Source organism: Macrobrachium nipponense, chromosome 16, assembly GCF_015104395.2.
Source record: "Macrobrachium nipponense isolate FS-2020 chromosome 16, ASM1510439v2, whole genome shotgun sequence".
Taxonomy (NCBI): Eukaryota; Metazoa; Arthropoda; class Malacostraca; order Decapoda; family Palaemonidae; genus Macrobrachium; species Macrobrachium nipponense.
In genome coordinates, this window is record NC_087209.1 from 65326521 (window position 1) to 65339020 (window position 12500).

At 35.0% G+C, this 12500-nt stretch overlaps 1 protein-coding gene across 5 annotated transcripts in view; it reads left to right on the forward strand.

Moving 5' to 3' along the window:
* LOC135195788 (ankyrin repeat and BTB/POZ domain-containing protein 3-A-like) overlaps nt 1-12500 on the forward strand; it is a 463838-nt gene that overhangs the window by 47590 nt on the left and 403748 nt on the right. The gene's annotated exons all lie outside the window — the stretch shown is intronic.

Here is a 12500-nt window from a genome sequence, read left to right on the forward strand (position 1 = left end):
TACATACATACCTATATATGATATATATATATATATATATATATCCTCTATATATATATATATATATATATATATATACATATGTATATATATATATATATATATACCAACAATACATAATATTCTATATAATATTTAATCTATATATATAATAATATATATAATTATATACATATTGTGTGTTTAATAGATGTTCTATTTAGCTTTGATTCATTTTGAGTTGATTCAGTCGGAGTGGTCATAATAAAGCACTATACGATGTCGTTCAGTCAATACTGAATATTTCATCTCGCTCTTGTGCTGTCAGAGCGGATGATAGTGGTTAAGAATTTGTTGTGTTCTCACGTTCTCCATTCCTGGGGGTGAGTACTAGGCTACTTAAAAAAGGGAGAAGGGGAGTGACGTCATTCGATAGCCTGCCTGCTGTCTAATTTCACTTTACGAACTGATCCTGATTTTACCATACCTGAGCTAACTTAACGTTACCTTACGTAACTATTTTACCTGAAGTATCTTAATCAAAACAGGAACCGATAGCCGTTAATGACGATTACTGAAACCCGTGACTCATTCTGACCATTACTTTTACTTGCGACTTTTCCCACCACTACTGAAGTTTGCCACTGCGAAGCTCGAGAGCTTTCCTGACCATTACTACTGGAACTGACGACAATCGAAACTGGCAAACTCCCCATTTGACCATTTCTGGAACTGGCGAACTTTTTTTTTTTTTTTTTTTTTTTTTTTTTTTTTTTTTTTTGTTTCTGAAACTCCGAGACCTTCAGTGATCATTGCTGCAACAAGTGACCTTCCCGGCCAGTACTGAAACGTGAGATATTTCCTAATCATTATTATAGTAGATTCACATCACCCGTGCGTCTGATGTCTAGGCCAGTCCCTTACGACGCTCCTGATTGGCTGTTGATAAGCCAATCACAGGGCTGGAAACTCTTAGTCTCTCGAGAGTGTTCACATAGGCAGGATGTATGTTCCACTTCTCCCGAGGGATACTTTTGAAAGACGTATCTCTCAGGAGAGACGAAACATACATCCTGCCTATGTGAACTCTCTCGAGAGACCTTACAGACCTTACATCTTGTTCGGGTTGCCCCAGGTCCCTCAGTGTGAGGCACCTCTAAGAGTTTCCAGTCCCGTGATTGGCTTATCAACAGCCAATCAGGAATGATGTGTGCTATTGTGGCAATATTGAAAGAAAAAAAGATGGTGTTACGTTACATGCCAGAAAATATGGCGGAAGTCTAGTTTTCAGAAGGTAGACGGTATTTCGAAAAATTAAATGAGTGGCTGGGGTTTTTCTGGCTTCACAATCCTTCCGAAAAAATGTACTAATTAATGGCTGGGTTTTTTTTCCTGGCTTCCCAATTCCTTCGGGAGCGCCTCAGTGGCGTGGTTGATATGGTGTTTGCTTACCACCTCGGTGGTCGCGGGTTCGATTCTCGGCCATTCCATTGAGGAGTGATAGATGTGTACTTCTGGTGATAGAAGTTCACTCTCGACGAGGTTCGGAAGTCACGTAAAGCCGTTGGTCCCGTTGCTGAATAACCACTGGTTCCATGCAACGTAAAAACACCATACAAACAAACAAATCAACAAACAATTCCTTCGGTTTCAAGAGAGGGAGACCTAAAACAAAATAAATCTCATCTCTTCTTATAAACAACGAAAGAGGGGATAAGTAAATTTGCCTCTGCATGAAAACAGAAAAACTCGTAGACTGGAAGAGAAGCAATGCAATGCAGATTTTTTCATCTATCAGAAATTGGGATATTTTTTCCATTCCGGTTTCCTCAAGATACGGAATCATTAGTCGTGCCTTTCGTTGTCATTAAAATTGGCTTGGGAAAAATTTTAATTCTTCTTTCTAAACAAACAGTGGAATCAGTAATTAAAAAGTTATACATTTTCTGAATTGTTTTCCTTCTTGTAAATGTTATATTTTATACTATTGTCTGAACTTTTCTATTTTTAGGTTTAATGATCACAATTTTATTTTGTATTGATCGCAATTTCATTTTGTATTTCTAATAACTTAATTTCCTCAGAAAGAACCCCACGTACTTTTCCTTTAATTCCATATATATATTATTAATATTAAATATATATATAATATATATTATATTATATAATAACACATATATAATATATATATATATATAGATATATATATATATATATTATATATATATATATATATATTATATAAGTCATATCACATTACCGTGATTCATATACATATATCGAGCTACAATGTCCTTTAATATCTAATTCGCTCTACCTCGGAATTAATATATTTTCATATATGCTTCGGTTAAGCATATATGAAATATATTAATTCCGAGGCTAGAGCGAATTAGATATTAAAGAACATTGTAGCTCGATATCATATATATATATATATCATATATTTATATATCATATATATATAGATAATATATATACCATATATATATATATATATATATATATGTATTATATATATATATATATATATATAATATATATATATATATATTATACTATATATATATATATATATATATATATATTATCATATATATATATATATATATATATATATATCCGTGACGGAACAAAAGGCAGAATAATTAGAAAATCTTTTTCTTGATGAAACACAATGGAAAAACAACCCCAATTCCTGGTAGATGAAAAACTTAACAGCATTTCATTACTTCCACTTCCTTTTTATCCTACAATTTTATTTTCAGATGTAAACAGTCTACGTATTCTGAGGTAACCACCTGGCAAGGAAACGGGTCTCGTTTTTCCTGTTCTATGTCAGGCATTCGTGTTGAATTGTAATACAAATGATGATATTTGATCCCATATTCGCCTGTTGAAATGTAGTAATGATAGTGTTTAATGACCCCTGTACTGCCTGTGGCCATTTTGATTAAAACGCAAACAGATCCGTCTTGTGCATGATTTAATTAAGGATTCAGGCAGCACTGGTTCCCTAACGATGTTTGTTTTTCGACATTGTACTCCCAAGTTACCCAAGCTGCAAAAGGCTTTTTATCAATCCGCACTTCTGTCTAATATTTACTTTTTGTTTCCATTATTCCAACAAGAATTTGAATCGTGAAATGGTTTTTATTGGAACTGTTGGGAAATTTTCTCTTTGCGACTCACGTTAGCATTTCTTTTGTACAGCGTCATCCTACTCTGAAACTGTCCTTTCGAATCGTAATGAATAGATGGTACTGAATACTTAGATTCGATTATGTGATAGGATTCATCAAGTGATATTTCCTTGGATAACCGGCATAGTCTCCGGGCGAAGCTGCGGTCTTACATATTTTCAGGAAAGGGTCTGTCAGTTCCAAAGCCCCCTTGCTATACAATAGCTATGCACTTAACTTTAATTTTCCTTGACCTCCTTTCTTACTGTGCCAAACAGACCACATATTTTCTCCACATTTTTCATTTGACCAGCGTTGTTAATAAAAGGAAAGAAATGTTTATTTTTTCTGAAAGAGTTCGCTAACAAGAAACGCTTGATGTCATCTCGATTACAGAAACGACGGGGCTGAGTTTATCGTGAAATATATATATATATATATATATATATATATATATATATATGTGTGTGTTGTGTGTATTCGTAGCTACAAATGTCCTTTAATATCTAATTCGCTCTACCTCGGAATTTTATATATTTTTCATATATGTACCGAAGGGGAATTTTAGTTGATAATAATTTCGTTCCCCTCATGGGATCGAACCATCGTCCAGTGGACAAGCTCGAATGATCTATATGAATCACGGTGATGTGATATATTCATATATATAATATGTATGTATAATATAGATATAGTATGTATATATATTTATATGTATAATAGTATATTAATATTATAATTAATAGATAAATATATATATTTTATATATAATATATAATATATATAATGTGTGGTGTGTGTGTGTGTTGTGTGTGTGCGTGTATGTGTGTAATATATGTATATCCTTAAAACAACAGTAGAAGGTGAGTGAAACTGAGTACTTTGAACAAGTACATTCGTAGATTATTTCTACATGCTCGAGTTCACACTGAATCAAGGAGGGGTCGACAGGCTTATTTATACAAAGGGAAGTGGCAGGGTTACAGTTTGCTAATCTTAGCAGAATGTTCTTTGAGCAAAAATGACATGGAAAGAGGACCAAGAACTTGACCATATAATATACGTGTATGTATGTATGTATATAAAGCTAAATACTGAAAAATCTCAGTTTGCTGAGAACAGTCTGTTTTTGGTTTACGAAGAAAAGTAATTATCGTGTGCTCCGTTTAAAAAAAGAGCATTATGGATTTTATATGGAGCAAGGACTTGACAAATTCAGCGACAGTGAAGTTGAGCCTTCAACTTCTTTGTGTCATGTTTTTGGGTACGATTTGCAAATTCCAAGAAGACATGAAATGAACAATGTATCCTCCATACTTTGAGATTCTCGAACTCATGTCAGGGAGAGAGACTCGTCCAGCTCTTTGTGAACTTCCTTCATTGTAGAAGAATATTTTTGCATTAATTTTTTTTCTCGTAAAAACGAAACGCTGAGTTCTGTTAATAGAATGGGCAACCATGTGCCATTTTATTTTACAATTCCAAGGACCTTCCTCTGTGCGTTTTACGTTCCATTAATGAAGAAGAAGAATCTCCATTGTTTTTTTTTTTAATCCCCGAGGACAGAGCTCGATTTGACTGACTCAGGTAATACACTGGACTGACTCATACTAATAAGCACCTCGGGATGACGCGGCATCTCTGAGGTCGACCGAGGAATGTAGCTGCCTTCCGTCGGGCTGGCTGTGTGTGTGTGTATGTGTGTGTGTGTGTAATGCCCTTGTGCGGACGGGTATGTGCTTCTGCGTTATGCGGCCTTTAATGACGCTTCCTCGGAGAAGAATGGGTACGATTGAAAAGCAACTTGCTGTTGTTGTTGTTGTTATTGTTGTTCTTGTAGAATGAACTTAGAATATTCACATCCTGATGTGAAACAAACAAACAAACAAACAAAACTGATGTTTTGTCGAATGAAAAATTTATTATTATTTTATTAATTTTGTTGTTGTTGTCGGAATGTACTGATAAAAAAGCTTATTTTTTTCATGTAAATCGTCCTTTTCACTATCATCGCGAATTGAGGAACTACTGAAGGATAAAAGTAACTGACAACTCTGGGAAGTTTGTTTTGAATCCATATTCAGATGCTAGTTTTATCTCGGTCTCGGCAGGTTTTTTTTTTTTTTTTGTTTTTTGTATTTTTTTCATTTTTTCATAAATGTACCTTTTTAAATTACTTCATTCCCACTGTTAAGTCAGTAAGGTATTAGTGTAGAACCACATTTGCACAGATACTTTTTTTATGTAGGAAAAGTTAAACTTTACTACTTCCATTATTTTGCCTTTATATATTTGTCATTCTACTTTCGTTCAGTGGATATACTCCATGCATGAGGATGTATTTTTTGTTTTTAAATGATAATATTGACGATAAACGAAAACGACAGTGAATTTAATATGTCCAGCAATAATAATCTTTCAAATATCTCCAGGTTTCCGATTCTCTGATCCTTATAAACCCTCCCTTTTATAGAGAGTCATTGCTTCTGCGACCTTCCCCGCGCCTTATTTTCCGCGCCTTATTTTTTATTTTATCTGCTCTTCTTGGGAATTGGAATCATTTGCCTACCTCGTACACCTTTAGCTATAACTGAGATTTGAGTATCTTTAGTGAAGGAAATCGGATTTGTCGTGTTACATGGGGGGACAGTGTAGAACGTTTGGACAGCATGTTGTTACTGCTGATGGTTGTCCGTTCCACAGTACATGTCACTTTTAATATTTTCCGAACTTAAAACATTTTTGTCAGCGCCGTACTAGCAGTCTTTTAACCGAGAGACTTATTTTAAACTCTGCTTGAAATGGGAACACCGGAAATCTTGGCACCTTTAGCTTGGAAGTTTAAAAAAATCTTAACGATCGGGATTTAGCTGGGTATAATATACGTGGGAACCTGGTCGTTAAAAAACAAAGGAGCCTCGTCATTTTAGTTGGTGGGTTCTCTTAAATTTTTGATAAACAAAGAAGGCCTTTATTTTGTATAAACAAGATAACCTAGGTTTTTAATACCCATAGGACCCAAATTTTGTATATTTGCTAGATCCTAGGTTTATTGTAATATCCAAGGACTGGTTGCGTAATTTGCTGGACATCCTCTTTTTTCCATAAAAGGTTAGTCTCGGAATACGCGGGTTTTTTCATCAACGGAGAACATTACTTGGAAATGCTCGACATCTTATATTTGCAGTTCGGGGTAACGTACCATCGGGAGATGGCAATTCATTTTCCTTTTTCAGTAAAACTGCGTATATATTTATTTGTTTGATGTACACAGATGCTCTAATATTTATTTATTTATTTGATATACACAATTTTATTCGGCAAGATGGTCTAATATTTATTTATTTATTTGTTTGATATACACAATTTTATTTAGCAAGATGCTCTAATATTTATTTATTTATTTGATATATACAATTTTATTTAGCAAGATGCTCTAATATTTTTTTATTTATTTGATATATGCAATTTAATTTAGCAAGATGCTGTAATATTTATCTATTTATTTGATATATACAATTTTATTTAGCAAGATGCTCTAATATTTATTTATTTATTTTATATATACAATTTCCTTTAGCAAGATGCTCTAATATTTATATATTTATGTGATATACACAATTGTATTGAGCAAGATGCTCTATTATTTATTTATTTATGTGATATACACAACTTTATTTAGCAACATGCTCTAATATTTATTTATTTATTTGATAAACACAATTTTTTTAGCAAGATGCTCCAATATTTATTTATTTATTTATTTGATATACACAATTTTATTTAGGAAGATGCGCTAATTTATATATATAGATTTATTTGTTATACACAGTATTTATTAGGAAGATGGTGTATTATTTATTTATTTGATACAACCAATTTTTTTAGCAAGATACTCTAATGATATACGATTTGCAAGAAGACAACGAATGGCCTAAACTGTAATACTTGCCAAATTAAGTTTGGTTGCTACAGGTGATCATAAATGAAGAAAAAAATAGCTTTTTTATAATAACTTTAATAATTTTAACATATAAGTTAGCTTAAACAGCATCCTCCTGCGCATTTGCCACAACATATAGCACTTAACACAGGGAGTTATTTTACCACGCTCTTCTAAAGAGTTTGGATTTCGAATACCTACAAAATCTCTCTCTCTCTCTCTCTCTCTCTCTCTCTCTCTCTCTCTCTCTCTCTCTCTCTCTCTCTCTGATAAGTCTTCAAATATTACTCTTAGAACCTGCTGTTACTTGCCGTTCATTTTTCTACACGTTCAGTTGGCGTTCACTGTCCATCATTATCTTCTTGCGGAATCTAGAACACGAGAGTCCTTTGTTTCAGCCTTCCAGATTCCGAGTTCCATATCGCGGTCTTGGTTTCCAGGCGCGTGTTCATCGATAACAGTGTGTGCGTGACAACAATAGCAGTTGACCTCTCTCTCTCTCTCTCTCTCTCTCTCTCTCTCTCTCTCTCTCTCTATTACATATAAAGTGAGAAACGTTTCTAATTTACGATGCGAGTCTTCTCGCGGCTGGCAAGGTTGGTTGATTTCGTAACTGATACAGGAAAAGCAAATAATTTTCGATTGTCAGGTAGATGAGACCGGTATATATTGAATTTTATATAGTTTGACTCTATAAGGGAAAACCGATCTATCTCTTTGGTGATAATGAGGACAAATGAACAACGTTACAAGATTGTGATAAAACTTCGAGAGTCTCTTCCAGCAGAAACTGAACTGTGAACGCTGTACTGTTGGCAATACCCTACTGAGAAGAACGTTTTGAGTATCGTTAGTGGAATTAGAAGTCAGAGTAAATGTTGAAGGTTTTTTTTTTTTTTTTTTGTGGTGACTTTGCAAGGTTGAGCATTTGTATGTCAAAAGCTTGCAGCTAAGAATATCCAATTTTCAAAGCAAGATAGTAAATACTAGTAAATACTGTTCTATTCCTGATAATGGCGTAAATCAAATCCCCTGGAGGGGTGGGAGAGGTGAAAATATCTTGAAACGAAAAATTTTTAGTCAAGTGCTGCTTGTTTTAATGATGAGCGGGTGTGCATTTATTAGCTGAAAATAGTTACGATTTTTGTTTAGTGTTTATTGTTTTTATTGGTGGAGTCGTGCACCATTTGAGAGCTTTCGTTTTTTTATTTTTTGTTTTGACTGACGTCTGAGATTTGAGGTGTGGTTTTCATTCTCCAGTTATTTTGGTCTCGAGGATGCCAGTTTCATTGCCACTGAGGCACGAACATTGAGTAAAAGCTGCTTTTTTTTTTTTAGTATTCTATACTTTGATGTTTTTCAATCGTAGTAGGCAAACTGCAATTCGTTATTTTGTTTTTAAATTATCTTACTGATTTATATTAAGTCATTCATCTGAGTTAATTGCTCCTCAATTCTGGAAATATCAAGAGTAAAAGAAGGAAATTACAAGCAAATTTTTTTTTTAATCTATCGTACTTGCTTTCAAATAATGTTAAAAATAAACAGTAATAAGCTCTCGAGTTTCAATTCCATTGTGTAATCTGCTTAGATTGATTGCTATTCAGCTCACAGGGAATGTCAAGAGGAATAAGAGTGAAAAGTTAAAAAAAAAAAGGTCTGTAACTGGTTATCCAAATGTTGCATGCTTTGCAGTGATGCACAGGCATGATAAGAATCTTTCAACATGTACTTGTTTGTATCACGCAGACTGGGTTTGGCGGTCAATTTCAGCTCTTGCAACAGAGGAGGATAACTGTTTTTTTTTTAATGGAGTTCTTGAGCGAAGGAATGAAACGATCAAGAACAACCTGGTATAAAAGAAGCTTTCAATATTAGACCTTGAACGAAGAAGAAACCTGCTAATGTTATATCTTGAATGAGAGAATGAAAAAGTTATTTTTAGTTTTTGAATCAAAGGGAAGCTCGTAATTTTAGTTCTGGACTGGAAGAAGGAAGATACGTTGCTCGGAAGTCAAGAAAAAAAGAAAAACTATGATTTTTGTAACCTGAATGTAAAAGGGCCAATCAAAATTGCTTTGGCCATTTGCGCTCTGAAGGTGTTCGTGATAATTCATAAAATCAGTAGCGAACTTTTTTTTTATATTTAATTTTCGTTATGTTCAATTTCCATTAAGCTGAAGGACTTCACGGTGTTCCTCCTTCTCTCGAGTGGTCGGTTGCATTCATGTCCATCCGCCATTCAGGGACATTTAGGACCTCCCATCCTTCGGAAACTTTTAGGACCTCCCATCCTTCAATGATTGTTTGATTGTTATCCTTCAGTAACTTGTATGACATCTTGAAGGACGTTTATGACCATCCTTTAATGACTTTTAGGACTTTTCATCCTTCAGTGACTTTTAGGACTTTTCATCCTTCAATGACTTTTAGGACTTTTCATCCTTCAATGACTTTTAGGACCTTCCATCCTTCAGGGACTTTTATAGGACATTCCAGCTTTACTTTTAGGACCTTCCGTCCTTCAGGGAATTTTAGGACCTTCCATCCTTACTTTTAGGACCTTCCATCCATCAGTGATATTGTGTAATCGTTATCCTTCAGTAACTTGTATGACTTCTTCTTTAAGGACGTTTATGACCATCCTTCAATGACTTTATGACCTTCGAACCTTCAGTGACATTTATGACCTTCCATCCTTCAAAGACCCTTTTATCTTATCCTTCAGCCTTCAGCGACTTGTGTGACGTCTTTTTCCTTCAAGGACTTTTATTACCTTCCATCCTTCAATTACTTTTATGACCTTCCATCATTCAAAAGGGGCTACACCCTTGTTTTTGGGGTCGGGTGATGGGGGTTTGGGGGTGAATTGGGTACAGACGGGGCATTGTGTGTTGTCTATCCAATTCGTGTCTGGTCTTTAAGAAAAGAAAAAAAAAAAAGCTTTCAGTGGCTACTTTTTGGGTTCATTGGTTTGGAATAAATCTCGAATAGGAGAGAATTAATCCGCGTTTTAGTGGACAGATATTTAGTTAATTAACTTATATTTCATAAGTCAATCCGTTGTGTCACTACACCAAACGCATTCGGTGGTGAATTTATGAATTTGAAAGCAGTTTTACCTTTTCCTCATTCTCTTTCTCGTTGGAGCTTAGTCTGGCTGTATCACTTTGTTGCCGAGGCGTGCATCTTGTGTTAGCCGTAGCTCGGAATAGTTAGTAATTACAAACATCTTTGGATTTGGTGCACGAACAGGGTTATTTTTGTCGAGTAGTGATCAGCTTGCATTTGCGCAGCATTCTTAATTTGTGCGTATAGTCGCGTTTCAGTTTTCTCTAAACCAAAACTATTGAGATTACTTTGTCCGTGCGCACTATTTCTGTCTGCCATCAGATCTAAAAAAAAATTACCGAAGCTACAGGGCTGCAAATTGCTATGTTGATCGCTCACCCTCCAATCATCAAACATATCAAATTGCAGCCCTCTAGCCTGAGTAGTTTTAATTCTATTTAAGGTTAAAGTTAGCCACACTCGTGCGTCTGGCAACGAGGAGGAAGGGAGGAGTGTGCCGGTTAAACACGAATAAATGACAGACAGTTCTCTGAAAGGAAGTTGAGCTTCGAGATTCCGGGAAAACAGAAGGAGGAGAAGGAGAAATCTCAAGTGCAGAAGTAGATAAGAATACAACCCGTTACAGTACTCTATGATATTCCCTAAAAGTTGAATCCCGTTTTCATTGTTGTTTATTTTTTCTTTTCCTGTCTTTATTTTGTATTTTTACCAAGTTTTCTTCCTTTACCACCCCTGTGCTTTTGTGGATAAGTCTTTCGCAGGTGTAATTTTCTTGCCCTGTATTTTAATGAAAATATCGATCTTTGTTTCCTGTCTATTTCATTAAGTTTAATTTTACGAAAGAATTTGAGAGAGACATTGTTTATGTTTCACCATTTCCTGTTTCTTTTATTCGTTGAAGGAATGCGAATCAGGTCTTTCATTTTAGGTCTTTTTTTTTCAATCAAGGCATTTGAAGAACTAACAAAGGCATGGTCATGTTATCCTTTCTCTCTGTCCATGACTTCTGTAGCGTCTCTTGTAGCTTCAGTGCCTCGGTGAGGACGCACGATTTTCTCGAGTACGTCTCCTCTAAGTGTTGGGTTCAAGGAATGTTTACCCCACTCCCCCCCCCCCCCCCCCCACCCGGCCTTCTCCTTCTCCCCCTCCTAATTCTTTTGTTTCTAAGTAGGAAAATTTTACCAAAAAGAAATTCCAACCTCCGCAGGTAGGGCCATTTCCCATTTTTTAACAATAGGAACTTAGTTCGTTCTTAATGACTTTTTTTCTGTAAAAAAAACTATCTAAGGGGTTCAGGCTTTAAACATTAATAAGGCACCGATGGTCCTGCCTAAAGATGAACCCCTGTCCCTGGGGTTGGGGGGCCCCCAGGGATAAAGTCCCGGGCGAAGGGGTTGGGGGGGGGGGGGCCTATGTGGTAGGGACTCCTCTTCCTCCTCCACTGGCCTGTACAATCGTGCTTAATAATAAGTGGCTTGTGATTCCTATTGATGGATAAGTGCAGATGATGGAAGAAGAAGGTTAATAATTATAGTGAGACGAGGGAGACGGGAGAGTCGTGTGGTAATCCCTGTCATTTTGATAATACATTGCCCGGCTACTGTATCTCTCTCTCTCTCTCTCTCTCTCTCTCTCTCTCTCTCTCTCTCTCTCTCATATTATTACTCCTATTGAATATATATAGATATTATATATATATATATATATATATATATATATAATATTATATTATATATATTATATTGTAGCCTAAATTTCGTTTTTTTAATTTTTAGAGGGCTGTTACCGGAAAGGTTGGCTTCCTACCGACGCTTTCGCTGTTATTCATTCACAACTGGGTCGACTGATGGTTGTTAGCTGGTTTTCATACCTAAACCTTGCAAATGCAAGTCCACGGCTCTGCAGTGAGTTTCCCGAATACGCAGACACAAACACATGTATATATGAAGATGAAAAGGCCCATAAAACACTATTTGAACGTTCAAATAGTGTTTTATGGGCCTTTTATCTTTAAATTATACTGTTGTATTACAGTAAGAAAGACATTCATATATATATATATATATATATATATATATCTATATATATATATATATATATATATGTATATATATATATATATATATATATATATATATATGTATATATATATATGTGTATATGAAATTGTAATACCCACAATGCCCTCCTAATTTCTTTAATTCTTTGTTCCTTTTTGGATACGCTTGTCACTACAAAGCCTAAAGATCCAAGTTCAAAGAAATTTGAAGAAGAAATTGTGATCTCTGGTCTTGGGAAACGAACCCAGGTCTAATAATCACAAA